Source organism: Phalangium opilio, unplaced genomic scaffold, assembly GCF_054372755.1.
Source record: "Phalangium opilio isolate 3A_F unplaced genomic scaffold, DU_Popi_V2 ptg000045l_1, whole genome shotgun sequence".
Classification (NCBI taxonomy): Eukaryota; Metazoa; Arthropoda; class Arachnida; order Opiliones; family Phalangiidae; genus Phalangium; species Phalangium opilio.
The window spans coordinates 2,823,569-2,840,639 of record NW_028324168.1 but is presented as its reverse complement, the minus strand read 5'-3'; the positions used below and the strand labels follow the sequence as shown (position 1 = coordinate 2,840,639).

Sequence of the window (17,071 nt, the reverse complement as noted above, 5' to 3'; positions counted from 1 at the left end):
ATATTTTATTATTAAAATTAAGTAACACCTTTTAGCGACCTTACTTAAACTCTCTATTACATCGGGGACTAAACGACTAAATGATGAAAGTTTAAAAACCGCGCAGACTAAACTCGTTAACCCCAAGCTCTTCCGAAGCATCCCTATTTGCTCTCCATGGCAACGCGAGCTCTTTGTGATAATAGCTGTTGAAATTATAAAACAATGCGTGCGTTTCTTCCTAGAACCCCCCGAAGGAAGGGTTAAGTATTGTTGAAGTGTTGAAAGTAAAATGTTTATAAACGCGGAAACGCTCTCAGGTCACCCAGTTCCGGTTTGGTTCCTGTTTAATGTCAAAGAAAGGTCGTGTTTTACGTGTGGAATTTACTGCAAACGTCTTAAGATAATCCAGGATCTTTTACCCTATATGGAGAAACGTATATACGAAATCTCCGAATGGTACACAAAATTTATGGAAATGATATTTACCCAAAGGGAATTTAAAATATCCGAAAACTAGTTCCGAAATGTTTTAATTACGTTCCCGGAAGTTTATCCGTTTCATTTCCGAAGTTACTATTTATATTACCATAAGTTTATAAGATATGTTCCTTCTATAAGTATGACGCTACCTATACTTCTTAATGCTAGAGACTTAAGTAACAACTCGAGCTAGTTCGAGAACGGCAAGCGAAAATTGAAGTCCTACGCTCGGTGGTTAATTTTGCAGGACTTCCATCTTCCAATTTTTTCTGTACTAAGCCTTTGATTTGCAGCGCCTCACCAGGCGTCGTCGCTTTACCTCGAATCTATGACCTACCTCAGTCACTTCATGACAAGCTCCAGTTTGTAACCAGTAACAAACTTATGGTGAACATACTATATGAACTTATGATATTACTAAGCCTTAAGCCTAACTCTTATTTAAAAAGCATTGCAAACTAAACTCGGTACGTACGATTCGTACGAAATGAATATTTGTTTCCTTGTTTATATTTATGATTACAGTTTTAAGTTTATACTTATAGCTTCGAGGATTGTCGCTTTGATGTAAGGTAAAACTTGAAAGTGCACGGGCCTTAGTTCACTGGGATTTCAATTTCATTCCCGAATGACTTTGGTTGCATGCCGAATGTAACAAATATTTCCCGTTTCCCCGGAAATCCCGGAGAGAGTTTCTGTTATCACTTTTGTAATTCAAATCCGGTCGGATTCGGATGCGGATATAATACGCGTCCAGCGATAACTTGTCTTTTATCTAAAAGTAGGCTAGATGTCAGACTTGTTAAGCCTTGGTTAATTAATTTTCTATTATTTTTTTTATCCTTCTGTTAATGAAATAAATCTTTTCTTTATTGGAGGAAATGTTTTCCAAAATTTATAAAATTTAAAACAAACCTGCTTTTGAAGCTTTAAACTTAAAACAAAACAGATAATTTTGAACCTAGCTTTCAGAAGCTTTCCATGTATACATACAGGGTGTTCCAGAAAGGGTAGTTCTTTAGGAAATCAATTTTGAGTTGTTCAAAATGATATGTAACTTCTTTGATATTTTACCTCCCTAAGTTCCTCAAAGTTTTTACAAGTTATGACTGGAGTATTTAACGGAATAAATTAGTATTATATTTCAGTTTAATTCTCAATTTTAAGGGATCATCCGTAAATAGTCCAATCCTACTTGGATAAATTCTGATAGAATTTACATAGATATTCGACTTAAAATTGATTTTCCAGAACCATCCCACTCGTGTCCTCATGGGTCCTATAATTACCCTCCCTTTTTGAAACACCCTGTATATGGACACTAACTCTAAAAGCCATTGGTTTATATTTATGTTATAATTTAAGAGAAAGATGGCGCGGGGGAGGGGGAAGAGGCGATGTAGAAACCCCGCGTGCAATGCAGGAAAGTGTCGCCGCACGCTTGCTCGCTCCTCTAAAAGTATTTTCTAAAATTTGTCTCGAGACTCTCTGTCCTAAGTTACACTACACACAAAGCATTTCAGTCAGGAGGTTCTAGAAAAGACGGTATGGTAGTAGAATATCTGAAAGCGATGCTCCACCCACTAACAATTTCCCGCCATTTTCCTGTCCCCCCTCCCCTCCCTCGCGCGCAATCCCTTTTGTTCCTTACTCTAGTGTCTTTTGAAAGGGAATCGTAATTTGTGAAAATGCATTTTTCTCGTAGCTATAGAGTCTTCTTACGTGTAGCTATACTAAATTTTCAAAGTTTAATAATGTACAGGGTTGGTATAAGTCAGGGAAAATCTCAAACCCGGGGAAGATAAGTTAGGGAATTTAATTTTATTGGGAAAAATTTCTTGGGTTTACGAAAACTCTATATAAACATCAGCGGAATTATTTATATCGTACACTGATGTCGTGCAGGAAAATTGTTTTACAGGGGCTCATAGGAATAGCATTAGTAGCTTTACCCCTGTATGTTAGCTTCCCTCAGAAATATAATTTTTCAAGTTTTTGTAGTAATATTCTTATGAAATCGTTTAAGTAACTTAAAATTTTAATCTAAAAATGTGGTCACTCTGATTTGGAAGATTTAGACGTAATTTGCGACGATTTAGGCCTACTTATACCTACTTTACGACGATTTAGGCCTATTTTACGACGATTTAGGCCTATTTTACGACGATTTAGGCCTATTTTACGACGATTTAGGCCTATTTTATGACGATTTTGACCTACTTCACTTTTATGATTTTATGTTAAGCTGAAATAAATATTTGTAAAAGCCAAAACGAAGTCGAAACGGGAGCTAAAACATCAATGTAATAAAAAAGAAAGAAAACTGGGTAAGCTAGAAAGTACTTCCTAACGATAATACGGGATGCGCACGAGATATTTCTCTTCCGTTTTTTTTTTTTTTAAGTCTCGACGTCACGAGATTCTCTAGAGTGCATTTGAGTACATCCCTAAAAAAGTCTTAAAAGGATCAACCATACCTTTAGCAACGCTGTCAATTGACATAATCCCAATATACATAAACTGGGGTGATTGCGGGTTAACCTTTCTTTTTATATATTCCCGCGTTGCTATGCTATTACCCACAAATCCCCGCGACAGGAAGCAAGAAAAAAGAAAAAAAATGCAAGAAGCTAGAAGCTACGATGATAGCTACGTTCATAGAAGGCAAACGAATAAAGCGAATTAACGTCGTCTGCTTACCCAATTTTATTTCCCTTCCTAAAACTGACCCCAGAAGGAGTTACGCACGTCCAAGGGCAAGGATGGTAATATCCTTATTCAACTTTACTTCCTGGATAAGGAAATGGTTTGAAACTTTGATGCAAGGGGCGTTTTTATTCCTTGTTTCTTTCAAGAATAAAACCTAAGTTATATTTATTTTTTTTTTGTAATATTTCTTTTTTCATCCATGTTTCTAGACTTTTTGTATTTTTGTGGGAATATTTTGTATTTTTTCATCCTAAGCTTGCATGAGCAATACATCTGCACACACACACACATACACATACAAAAAGTAAAAATATTTTAGCTTTTTATCATAGTTTTTTTGGGTGGGCAAATATTTTGAATGTAAAGATACCTTAGTTTTTGTGTGTTGTTGAAAAGCCAGGATTGTAAAGGTTTTATTTAAACAAGTTTAAACAAAGTTTCCCAGCTTTAAAAATAGTAATGCTAATATTTTCTAGCAGCTGTTATAGTTCAGTTTGTATTCAAAATATTTTCGATTTCAATTGATGCAAATAACTCTAGCTCAACTCAAAACTATACCTCCTTATCATCGTATTCACTAATCACGTGATAGGTATTATCTTTACTCGATCTCACATCGAATTACTAAAGCCCGCGCGTGCGTGAAAATCAAAATTTAATCCAAGGCTTAACGATAATGTGATTGTATTCACTAATCACGTGGCATTTCAAATTGTAAATTGAATCCAAGGTTTAATATGTGTTCATAATGCACGTGGCATTACGCGCCATAATTATGTCAAAAGCGTGCGAAATTTCACGAAAATTGAAAACAAGGCTTAACTAAATTTTTCCATTATATATACCTATATGCTAGCCGCAACTAGCTTTTCAACAATGTCTAAATGCGTAACTAATTAGAATGCATCATAAAAAAATTAATGAGTTTAAACTGTATATTAAAACTTTATATAGCACCCCTGGAGTATCTTTAGCTCGATAATTAATTAACCTAAAAGCCACTTAAGATCTCCATTTCAGATAGCACTTAACTAGGGGAAGGGGGGAGGTTAAAAAACTCAACAAAAATTGATAAATTTCCATACTAATAACCTAGACTGCTAAGCCTAATTTACATTACAAAAATAAAAAGAAAAAATATCGTTACTAAAAGGCCCCAGAAGCTTTTAAATAGGTGGTGGTCGAGGATGCAATATTAAATTAGATACGATTTTTATCATACCAAGGCTTAGCGCGGTGGTGTATTTTAATCTACAGTAAGCTGTTGGTTAAAGCTTACTTTATCAGTACTTGAAAATAATTCCGCTCTAAGTGCGTTTATCAAATCATTGAAATGGTCTATCAGGCAGATAGAGGACACACACTTCTCGCGCCACAAAATTAAATCAACTCTGTTGGGAAGAGAAGAAAAAAATGGCGGGAAAAATTAGGCCAAACCGATCGCTAAGCCTTGGTGCTCAGAAATTGGCGGGAATATCCCTAGAGAGTGTATACTGCCAACTGAAACTAGCTCTGCCGATGCGAAAGATATGAGTGGCGATAAACGGGGTAGCCGTAGAAATGGCATGGATCGTCCAAGCGAAGGAACTAGAAATAAGAGCATCATGCAAGTACTGCCGGGCTCTAAGCCTCGGTCGTCTATAAATTGGGCTAAGAGTTAGAAAGGCGCGAAAAACGATTTCCGCTGGGAAACACGGAAGCGTTAGAGCATAAAACACTGATATCGGACTGAATAGAGCTACTGGAAAGAGCGGGGGGGGGGAATTGTAGATACAGAAAGAGGGAAGGGGGAGGGAACGACGACTCACTACGTGATATACTCTCTATACTTATTGAGGACATTTTTCTGAAAAATATTACGCGTCTGCTATGATCCAATGATGACTCAAACGGACAGAAAAACCAACAGAAATTGAGCCAAGTAGGCTAAAAATGATAACAATGAAAAGTGTTTTTTGGTGACATACACTATTTACGCCTGCCTTGTCTACCCTATACTTTTTATTGTGTATGATCAAAGAAAATATACCAAGAGGAGCAGAAACTTTGTAAATAGGGACCGCGGCTCTAAATTTGGAGAAACTAGTTCCGGTTGTTCACGTGGCTTTGTTGTCTGCTTAAAAATTATCTTTTGTACGTTAACGGTCAACCCAGAGATCAACCCTTTGCTATCACCAAAATAAAGCGATAAAAGGCGTTGCTGCTTAGCCAATCAACAAAAACCGGATCTAGTTACTCCAAAAACCTGGGCCGGGCTTTTCAAAAGGCTAAACTTTCTGCTCCTATTGGTATATATTCTCTTTGGTATGATGAAGCTGAAAATCAAGACAATTTTATGGAATTTTGTCAGTCTTTGCAATTGACACGTTATTAAAAGCGAAATATTTTATTTAAAGTGGATTATAGCAACGACGATTTAACCTTTAGACGAATACATAATTTAATTTAAACAGTAATAACTGAAATTCCTTTGTTACACTAGAATCCTAACAATTCCATCGTTCACACATACCGTTTTAAAGTTAGTAAGATCTGTAATAGATTAGCATTAGGAACAAACATTTTTGTATTGCGCCTGGATTGCCACTTTACACGTAACACGGATGTATTGCGGGTTAAACATTTCTACAGGGGCTCGTAAAGAATACAAGGGGATTTTAAACCCTGGAAGCTGTCTTCCCCTGGAAACTAAAATTAAATTTTTTATTTTAGTTAATGTAAATTATCCGCTATATTTCCCTTATTACCTAGAAAATAGAGAAGGCTGAAAACGGAGGAATGGTATCGTGTTAGTATCTTGAAACCCCAACCCCGTATTTAGTCAGTATATAATTCCGGATGGAATGATTCCCCTCTCTGTAAACACATTACGCGAGCTTGGATATCTACTAAACCATCACCCAATATCTTGATTACGTCCATAACTATAAAAGCTTCCCACAGAAAGTCTAGGAAGTCCCGGGGATTCGAAGAGAGACTCACTCGGTCGGTATAGCTCTCTCGGGCTATTAGCCATCGGTCCGGCAACGGTTGGTCAGTCGCTTTATTTCTCACCTTGCTTTGCCTCGCATTGCATGACGAAAACCCTTAATCCATAGTCCAATAATAAGTCGGCCGCCACGATTTTTTTTTCTTTATCGTAGATGAGATTGTTGAAGAATCCCGGCGAGTTTTTTTACGTTTCACATCTAATATTGGTTAAAGGAATTGCTCTATTTTACGAGTTATGATTGGAGTGCTTAATTAAATTGGCATTTCACTTTATTTCGGCTCCCCCAATTTCGGTTTATTTAGGCTCCCCAAATTCGGTTTCTTTAGCTCCCCAATTCTTAACTTCTCTTGGAAGTTTTATTTCCACGAGTAAAAGCATTTACTTGGATAATGCGATGACATAGGCCTGTATAGCAGCAACTTCAAAGAGATTCAACCCCCAGCAGTTTCCGCTTGACTTGAAAACGAACTTTATACTAACTTATACAAAGTTCTAAATGTTATAACCATGGACGGAAACTTTAAAGTGTATTTACCCTAACTTAATAATATTATCCTTATAATTTTTAGAACTTGGTGAGCGCTACTTTACTAGGCCTAGCTGCACTTTATCTCGCGCTAATTTAAGAATTTTTCCTCATAATTTGCTATTTAAATTTATAAAATCAGTTAGATACTTTTTAACTTTACGTGCTAAGCCTATTAATTCCCAGATATTATTTTTTATTAAAGACTAAATCGAATGGCGGTTCACATACGCTGAAAGTATTTTTTTAAATTTAATTTGGAAAATAATTACAATATAATTAAGCTAAATCACTTTGCCATAATTGTTATCTTGGTATAAACTGTCCAACCCCTCGATTTTGGGGAGTTATCTAAGGCTTTATAATTCAACTCTCGTATAAGGCCTTTTAAGGGCGAAAGGTCGACTTTGATCCAAGCCGCCGCCGCGTAGAGTGACTGTGAAGCCTCGGTGGCTCTTGAGCTTCTGTATTGGAATTTGGATCTCCATCCTGGGCGAGATAGAAACTCTCCCCCCGGATCTTAGTCTTCATCCTCGTGTCTCCATTGTATCGATTTAGGAGTGGAATCACCACCTCCTGAAGATTTTTGAAGGGATTGTGCACAATATATATATATATATAGATTTTAAACGTTGTACCTTTCCTATTCAATTTTTAATCGAATTTCTTAAGCCTTGGTCCTTTTAAAACAAAATGCATAGCAACTGATTTTAGTTTAATACGTTTAAGGTTTGGGTTAAGAATTTATGTGGGCCTATTAAGCCTATTTTTACGGGTTAGGAAGATGTCAGACGATCAATTTTGACCTATTTTTAGACGGGGGTAAGATGTTTATAGGGTGGGAAGTATAGCGTGACTTAGGACTATTTTTAGGCGGCATTGAAAATAAACAAGCGTCAGTTAGGCCTATTTTAGGGGCTTTGAAAATAAACAAGCGTCAGTTAGGCCTATTTTAGGGGCTTTGAAAATAAACAAGCGTCAGTTAGTCCTATTTTTAGGGGGCATTGAAAATAACCAAGCGTCAGTTAGGCCTATTTTTAGGGGGCATTGAAAATAACCAAGCGTCAGTTAGGCCTATTTTTAGGGGGCATTGAAAATAAGCGTCAATTTGGCCTATTTTAGGGGCTTTGAAAATAAGCGTCAATTAGGCCTATTTTTAGGGGCAATAAAAAATAAGCAAGCGTCAATTAGGCCTATGTTTAGGGGCAATAAAAAATAAGCAAGCGTCAATTAGGCCTATTTTTAGGGGCAATAAAAAATAAGCAAGCGTCAATAGGCCTATTTTTAGGGGCAATAAAAAATAAGCAAGCGTCAATTAGGCCTATTTTTAGGGGCAATAAAAAATAAGCAAGCGTCAATTAGGCCTATTTTTAGGGGCAATAAAAAATAAGCAAGCGTCAATTAGGCCTATTTTTAGGGGCAATAAAAAATAAGCAAGCGTCAATTAGGCCTATTTTTAGGGGCAATAAAAAATAAGCAAGTGTCAATTAAGCCTAATTTTAGGGTTAGAAAATACATATTTAAAATCTTGAATTAGGCCTGATTTTAGGGTTAGTGAGTACGTGTTTAAAAACTTGAATAAGGCCTATTTTTTAGGGTTAAAAAGTACGTATTTAAAATCTTGAAACTAATTTTGGGTTAGAAAGTACGTATTTAAAATCTTGAATTAGGCCTAATTTTAGGGTTAGAAAGTACGTATTTAAAATCTTGAAATTAATTTTGGGTTAGAAAGTACGTATTTAAAATCTTGAATTAGGCCTAATTTTAGGGTTAGAAAGTACACGTTTAAAATCTTTGGGGTAATTGTACCTTAAGTATAAGGTGCCAATGTTGTCGAACAATAATATTGCTACTGAATATTCTTTTGTTTATAAGGTTTTTGCCATGGACTGTGTTTTTGTAATTTTCCTGATGTCGTATGTAGAAAGCGAATTTAAAGTAAAAACAAACAGGACTCTCCCGGTTTATATTAGATCCTACACGAGATATAGGATAGAATATTCTTATTTGCATATAAAGGTAATGTTTAGTATATAGTAGATTTTAAGACCTATTTAAATGCAAGGACCAAGATATTTTGATGAAATATTCATTCCAATATATATTCAACAATTTAAATCTAACCGTATTTATATTATGAAAAATAAAATAATCTTATAGATTACTTGAATATTGATTGACCTAATATTTATTTTATAATGAATATTTTAGATTAGTTTTTTCTAATAAAATTAAGCCCAAACCAAGTAAAAATTAATTTACTTATCAGTCATTTAGAAGCCCCAGCTGTCCTATAATTCTTATAAAATCCTATATTTTTGAACCTGTCCTGTATTATCCTATAATTTCATGAAACGTCCTATAATATCCTATATTTAAATTTTTGTCTGGGCTCCCTGCTCAACGAGTCATTTTAAAACTTTTTACTAAAAATAAAACCTCTTTCTAAAAATAAACCCTTTATAATAAAGAAAAAGTAAAATTTACTCTAAAAAACCCAAGTCCTTCGTATCCAAACTTTTGCACGTGACGTGATATATGATGTAATTTAAAACTCGACAGTTTTAGGCTTAAGAGAAGCTGCGTATAAGAAAAATCAGAAATATGACTATGTCTTTATGAATGAAAGCTCTTAGCGTTAGGTTACTTAAAAAGTAAAGTAAAAAAAATGAGGGACCCTTTTAGCGCGAGCTGACCTCTTTTCTTATAATTACGGGGCCCCCGAATTTTTCCCCTAATTATGAAATATCTTAGGGACCAAAAGAGACTTTACTCTTTCTTGAGCAGGCCTTATCGGAAAAATAAGGCATAGGTTACGCCTTAGGCTCGCCTAGCGTTGAAAGCCAAATAGCGTCTTTTTTCCTTGACTTATTAACGACTTTGGTGTTGACTTTAACAGTATACTTTTAAAGAAATATTATCTGACAAAAATACCATATTATCACGGACGTTATTTGGGAAAAAGGACTAAAAACGCTGTCAATATATTTGTTTCAAATTCGAGCATAGGAAAAATAAATTTTCTTCAATAACTTAGCCCCCCCGGCGTGGTTTTAAATTATTTTCGAGTTCCTTTGGTATAAGTAGTGTATACTATACAGATAGACAGTCATCAAAGATGGAAGCTACCCTCAAGATGGCTGCCTATGACTTCATCACTAAGTGAAACCAAAGATTTCCCCGCAAAATTTGAAACTTACCCAAAAATCGCCCTCACGTGACCTTGCTTCTACTATTTCAAAGGGTTTCCCCCCCCCCTTGGACTGAAATAACTCCAAAAAATTTTCCGCATCCCATATATATGGGTTAAGGTCCATAGAAACATGTAGTCTAGGAAAACATATCTCTTGATATAAAACAACACAAGTTAGAAGAAACTGGATGAAATTCATAGTTATGTCTGTTTCTTTGTTTCTCACAAACTGCACTATACTATACTATACAATACAACACAACAGATTTTTATATATATATATATATATAAATATATATAAATATATATATATATATCTTCGGTTTTAACAAAGTTTCATCTTTCTGCAAACCAACATCTCCTGAAGAAAAAAAAAACTGTTTTTATTTTTTCTTTTCCAGGAATTTTCCTACACATAAAAGGAAGTATAAGATTCCTGAATTTATTTTTGCTTTTACTTCGGGGTATGCAAAGAAATATGAAAGAAAATTCGAATCAAAAAGTTATTTACGTGAAAAAAAGGAAGTTATATGTGATCGTAAAACAACGAGCAAAAATATATATATACATATATAAAAATTGGGGAATTGTCTTTCTTTGAAGTCATTGGGCTTGGGATTTAAAGAGAGAATGAATCGCAAATCAAAGAATTGTAACGTAACTAGCGCCATTTTTTCCCTAATATCTGTTTGGGCAGGTTTGTTAAGTTAAGATAACTAATTTTTGTAACTAAAGATTGGGGGAAGGTTTAACAATTCCATCTATATTAGGAATGTAGTAAAACCATCTCATATACAATGTGGTTTTGTTATTTGAGGAGATGGAAATTCTACACCCTTATTTCAGTTGCACGGGGAAACCATTACGCTGTACAAGCTATTAGCCCTCCTCAAATATAACTAAACCACCCATCAGAAGCTCATGAGATACTTGAAGTAAGAAAGTGTAAATTGTTCCTAGTGACCTTGTCAATCAAGTTTGTAAGATATGTTCACCATAAGTTTGTCGCTGGTTACAAACTGGAGCTTGTCATGAAGTGAGTGAGGTAGGTCATAGATTTGAGGTGAAGCGACGCCTGGTGATTGGGCCTTGTACAGACTAAATAGGAAGATTGAAGTCCTGCAAAATTAACCACCAAGTATATACAGTCAATCAATTCTCGCTTGTCGTTCTCGAACTAGCTCGAGCTGCAAGTCTCTTGCATTACGAAGTATAAATAGTGTCAAACTTAGGGAACATGTCTTATAAACTTATGGTTGTACCTCTGTCCCTCTCTTTGCGGTTTGTTTCCGTAGCATACTTCGAAAGTCTCATACGCTTCTAATCGCATTACAAAACGTTTGTCATCGAAATCCATAAGTCTTTACAAATGATATTTCGATATATTAATATTCAATTTATTTAATTTCAAATGGTTTGTTGAAAAACCTTTTTAGAAAAGGGTTGCCAGCGTTTTAAGGGCTGCATGGGGGTTGGGAAGGGGTCGGGCTTGCATTGCGTGTATAGTCATTACCCTTTGCGCCAGCCAGGATGGTCGAACACACAATGCAATTGCCCCGCAATTTCCCCCCCATACCCTATGTATATAGAGAAGGGGGCTTAAAACCCCCGCGTGTCCCTATAGATCGTTTCTCTCGCGAGTCAATACCCCCGTTAAGCCTTGGCCTTTTGCGCTTATAGCATCGCAACCCCTTCGCTTAAGCCTTTGCTCTCCAACTTCTTTCCATCCCTAGAAGTTCTAGCGTGGATTTGCCACTATATCGGTTTACTCATAGCCCTGACGCAATCGTGGGGTCTAACAATCGCTCCTGTAGGAGGACTATAATTAACTATGATGAATACCTTTTTGTTAAGTGATCATCACTAAGCCTAAATTTGTTATAATCATTTTAAAAAGTTTATGGTTGGGGCAAGGGAAAGCAGTGTTTTCATTGCTTCTTATTTACATGTTTAAGCGTAATTATTTTCTAAACATAGGGTTGGTATAGTACCTGAAATTCCTGGAAAAATCAGGGTAATATTTTCATTTTAAAAGTCAAGGAATTCGTATTGGTTAGGTAATTTTTCAATAAATAACAGTAGCATGAAGTAATATATTTATTTACAAGCTCATGTTATGTGTCACTTCAATGATTTTAGTTTTTACTACAATTTAAAAGTCATGGAACGGGAAATACTAAAAGAAAACCCTTAAAAAAGTCATGGGATTTTTGAAATAAAAAATATCTGTATCAACCTGTTATAAAAGTGTCCAACCCCACGCGCTTCTAAACACGTCAACTCCGAATAATACAGGGGCCGTTAAGGATCGACTTTTTATCATCCCTTGAAAATCTACATAATGCGATGGGGAAGGGGAACATGCACTTTTTAAGAACTGTATATCGTGTAGAGGAGACCCCCATCCGGATCCTGTTACTAAAACCGGTGTAGAGCTATAGAGGTGCAACTTCAGGGTTACGCTAGAGTAACCGCGCGTGAAATCTGAAATCCGCTGGATCCAAACTTGAACAATGACTATCTTTTAGATTAGTAACTACAAACTATGATAGGACTGGAGCCGCTATGGGGTGTTAAGAGTCGACAAAGATACGTTGCTTCAAGAGGCATTTCGATGACGTAATGCAGGGAGCCCAGCGGTACTATAGTTCCTATATTTTTTTAAACCTGTCCTATATTATCCTATAATTTCGTGAAAAATTGTGCACATAAAGAATTTAAATTAAAATTTTTTGCCTGGGCTCCCTTCCGTTATGTTTTATCTAAGTTTGTTGTAGAGATTTTGATGAACTTTTGGTTTCAATATAAATAGAAAGAACTTATAGAAGTCACTAAGAATCGATCAAATTCAAATATCTGTACAGATTGATTCTGTATAATAATATTGGTAGGCCTAGCTTTGCTATACTCCTCGCATATTAAATCCATTACGAGTGTTATCGTCGCATTCTATGCCTGACGACGATTCCAGCTACGATCATTTGCTCAAAATTATGCACGCTTTGCCCGGGTACTCTGTACATATTATGTATAATTTATACCGCATTTCAACTCTATATCAAATAGTTAGGACATTTCATGAAATTTAGCGCAGAATATTATAATTTAATATTTTGTTCAATGCTCTATAGTCTGTCAGTCAATCAATTGTTACAGTCCAATATTTGACTCATAGCCTGAATATCACGGACCCAATATTCGCCTCAGAGCCAATCCAGCAGCAATATTTGACACATAGCCCACAAACGTAAGGATTCTAGCAGCAGTATTTGACTAATAGCCCAAAAACGTAAGGATTCTAGCAGCAATATTTGACACACAGCTCTAAAACGTAAGGATTCCAGCAGCAATACTTAACAAATAGCCCAAAAACGTAAAGATTCCAGCAGCAATATTTGACACATAGCCCAAAAACTTAAGGATTCCAGCAACAATACTTAACGCATTGCCCAAAAACTTAAGGATTCCAGCAACAATACTTAACGCATAGCCCAAAAACGTAAGGATTCCGGCAACAATACTTGACGCATAGCCCGAAAATTAACGATTCTAGCTAGGCTAATTTCCAGACCAATATTCATGTCCATTCTCTTTCATAGGCTGTCTTAAAATAGGCAAAATCGTTCGTAAGCCTTGGCTCAAACTTGACCCACATTTTTACTTCGGGTAACAATTCTAGTACCTACATTAGCAAAGGAGATAAAAAATATTCCATTTAGGCATGGGTGGATACGCGCATCCCGTAGCTCTTACTGATAAAAAAAAATATATTGTTATTCAAGAGATATTCAGGAGATATTTTTTTATTTGTTCTTTTTTTTTCATCCTAGCTATTCATTAAAGCAGACACTTTTCAGACTGATCCACGCATCTTCTATCTTCTTTACTTTCTTTCTCTCTCTCGGAGATAGAAAAGATGCCTTCAGAAGAAAAAAAAGGAAACCTGGGTGGATGAGAGATGGAATGTATATCTAGTCCCCGGGAACACCGGGATGAGGAGGATAGAGAAAAGAAGAAAAAAAGAAAAAATTTGGGGGAGAGATGAAAGCTTGTCTACGTATTAGCGCCTGCTCAGTCTGTTCTTGTCAAACAAAGAATCTTATGAATAGCTTTTTATACTTTCTTATGTAGATGTACGTAGTGACCAAGGGTTCATATAAACCTGGAAAACTCAGGGTAATGAATGGTTGACAAAAAATATCAGGGAAATTTGTAAAGTTTGCTCTGAAGGGGTTGCTTCAACTATAGAAAAAACCACTCCCGTTGTTATTACTCCATATATGGGAAAAAAACCTGGAAAACTCATGGAAATATATGGTGGAAAACCTGAAAAAAAAACTGGGAAATATATGGTGAAAGGTATGGCAAACTCTGGAAAATATATGGCAACAAACCCTGGAAAACTCATGGAAATATATGGTGGAAAACCTGAAAAAAAACTGGGAAATATATGGTGAAAGGTATGGCAAACTCTGGGAAATATGAGAAAAAACCCTGGAAAACTCAGGTAAATATGAGAAAAAATCCTGGAAAAATCAGGTAAATATGAGAAAAAAAACCCTGGAAATATATGGGAAAAAACCCCTGGAAGACTCTGGGAAATATATGGGGAAAAACCCCTGGAAAACTCTGGGAAATATATGGGGGAAAAACCCCTGGAAAACTCTGGGAAATATATGGGGGAAAAACCCCTGGAAAACTCTGGGAAATATATGGGGAAAAAACCCCTGGAAAACTCTGGGAAATATAATGGGAAAAAACCCCTGGAAAACTCTGGGAAATATATGAGGGAAAAACCCCTGGAAAACTCTGGGAAATATATGGGGAAAAACCCCTGGAAAACTCTGGGAAATATATGGGGAAAAAACCCCTGGAAAACTCTGGGAAATATATGAGGGAAAAACCCCTGGAAAACTCTGGGAAATATATGGGGAAAAACCCCTGGAAAACTCTGGGAAATATATGGGGAAAAAACCCCTGGAAAACTCTGGGAAATATATGGGGGAAAAACCCCTGGAAAACTCTGGGAAATATATGGGGAAAAACCCCTGGAAAACTCTGGGAAATATATGGGGAAAAAACCCCTGGAAAACTCTGGGAAATATATGAGGGAAAAACCCCTGGAAAACTCTGGGAAAAAACCCTTGGAAAACTCGTGGAAATATATGGGAAAAAACCCCCTGGAAAACTTAAAGTTTTTGAAAAGTGGTCTATTTATTCATAGTCTGTTAGAACCTTGTAAATTTCATAACAACTCTTTGAGATACGTCAATTTCGCTTTCTAAACCATCATCTTCCATATATGTATTTTGAGTCACTATTCCCGTTCGTCATCTCCGAAGACTAAAAGCCCCCCCCCCTATATCCTCGATTAATTTTTTCCTAGGGCAACGTGGGGTCATAGGGGTCAAATGAGAACAATCACAGACATCCCGGTATTTTGGGGAGCCTTCTATAATCATAAAAAAGAAAAAAAAACCCGGGATGGTGCGCTGTGCCTCTGGGCTTCCCCTTAGAGCGGGAGAGTGAGAGAAGACCTTAGTGGGGCCCCTCTCTTTCTATATTTCTTATTGCAGTTATATTTTGGGATTTCATTATGGCCATACCTCAGCAAAGGGGGCCCTTCCTAAAGCGCCTCTGTCGTCTGCACAAAGCTATATACGATGGTTTTTAAAGGGCATAGGTTTCAAATACAGAGACGTGAGGAGTTTGTGATTACCGCTTTGAATTACTGGCTTGTGGAATTACCGTATGGTCATTTTGTATTTTTAAGGGTAGATTTCAAGTACAGAGATGAGAGGAGTTTGTGATTACCACTTTGAATTACCGATTTATGGAATTACCGTGTAGTAATTTAGTATTTTTAAGGGTAGATTTCAAGTACAGAGATGAGGAGTTGGTGATTACCGTTGTAAATTACCTGTACTACCATGTGGTAATTTAGTATTTTTAAGGGTAGATTTCAAGTACAGAGATGTGAGGAGTTGGTGATTACTGTTGTAAATAACCAGTTAATAGAATTACCATATAGTAATTTAGCATTTTTAGCCCTTTAAATCTTACTTAAGTTAATTGTGTAAATATTCCAAAAAGAAAACTATATAAATTATACTATCTACTCATTTTTATTTAGTTACTACATTTTGTTTCTCAATTTAACAACTTATATATCTCCTTTTATTCCTGGTGACTTTAAATATATATAAGTTTCAATTATTAAGCGTGCGGTTTCTATTCAATTCATACTTAAGCGATTGTTATCCCATTATATTTCTCTATTGGCGAACTTCCTTCAAAGCATTTACGAGCGCCCCAAACATCTTAACTTAAGTCAATGTCCTTTAAATAACGTCAGAAGAAACTTTACGACAATGTGGTAACTGATTGTTAAGCCTTTGTTTAGATTACTATTCAGTCTCAACTCCATCAAACATTCTACAATATATTAGAAGTAACATATTACAAGATAAAGATATTAGATGCTTTTAGGCTTAGCGTTTCTTTGAAGACAACTTTAATTATTAAGTATGTTTTTCTGAAACCTAGAATGATTATTTTAGACATACTTTGAAGTATATTAGACCTAAATTATTTTGTCGCAGTTTTCGTTTTGTTTATTAAAACATTATTATGAAAGAGTTTTAACAAAATATGAAACTTTTCCATCAGTAAATCCCCCCAAAAGGTAATTTGAATTTTAAATTAGTATCTACTTAGTAATAACTAGATAAAGGGAATTTTTTTCTGTTGCGACATACGAGATTTGAAAAGGCGTGGGGTGCTGGGATCTGGGATTTGTGATTTTAATTAAGCCGATTTTTAGACTAAGTAAATAATTAAGCAGATGCATAAATTAAGGTTAAAGGGATTTATTTAATTTTTATATTAATACACTATGCCTAGAAAGTTCTAAATATATAATTTATAAATAAAATTGTTTAATTTACTTGAAAGGGGTTATTAATATTAATTTGATTTCGTTATATGCTTGTTTTATTCGTACAATACGTTATTCATTAGAATTATATTTAATATTTTTTTGGAAAAAGTATGTAGGCCCCAGTACGTGACTTGATTTATATATATTTAAGTACACTTAATTATTTTCTTTGATTTTTGATATTTATATTTTTCGTATGTTTTATTATGCCTTTCTCAAGAATAGGTAATTCAAAGTATATTTAATTTA

General features: G+C 35.5%; 1 protein-coding gene and 1 long non-coding RNA gene across 5 annotated transcripts in view; one reads left to right on the top strand and one right to left on the bottom strand.

Annotated features, from left to right (window-relative positions):
* Window positions 1–17,071, top strand: part of LOC149676715 (uncharacterized) — a 205,208-nt gene that overhangs the window by 132,458 nt on the left and 55,679 nt on the right. For 2 of the 3 annotated variants that reach the window (XR_016366517.1, XR_016366519.1), the window contains one exon: window positions 13,713–16,963. The exons of the other annotated variant lie outside the window; for it this stretch is intronic. This is a non-coding gene — a long non-coding RNA (uncharacterized LOC149676715). Of the gene's footprint in view, window positions 1–13,712; window positions 16,964–17,071 lie in introns of those variants that run through there. 3 annotated transcript variants of the gene reach the window in all.
* LOC149676716 (uncharacterized) overlaps window positions 1–17,071 on the bottom strand; it is a 41,087-nt gene that overhangs the window by 23,116 nt on the left and 900 nt on the right. The gene's annotated exons all lie outside the window — the stretch shown is intronic.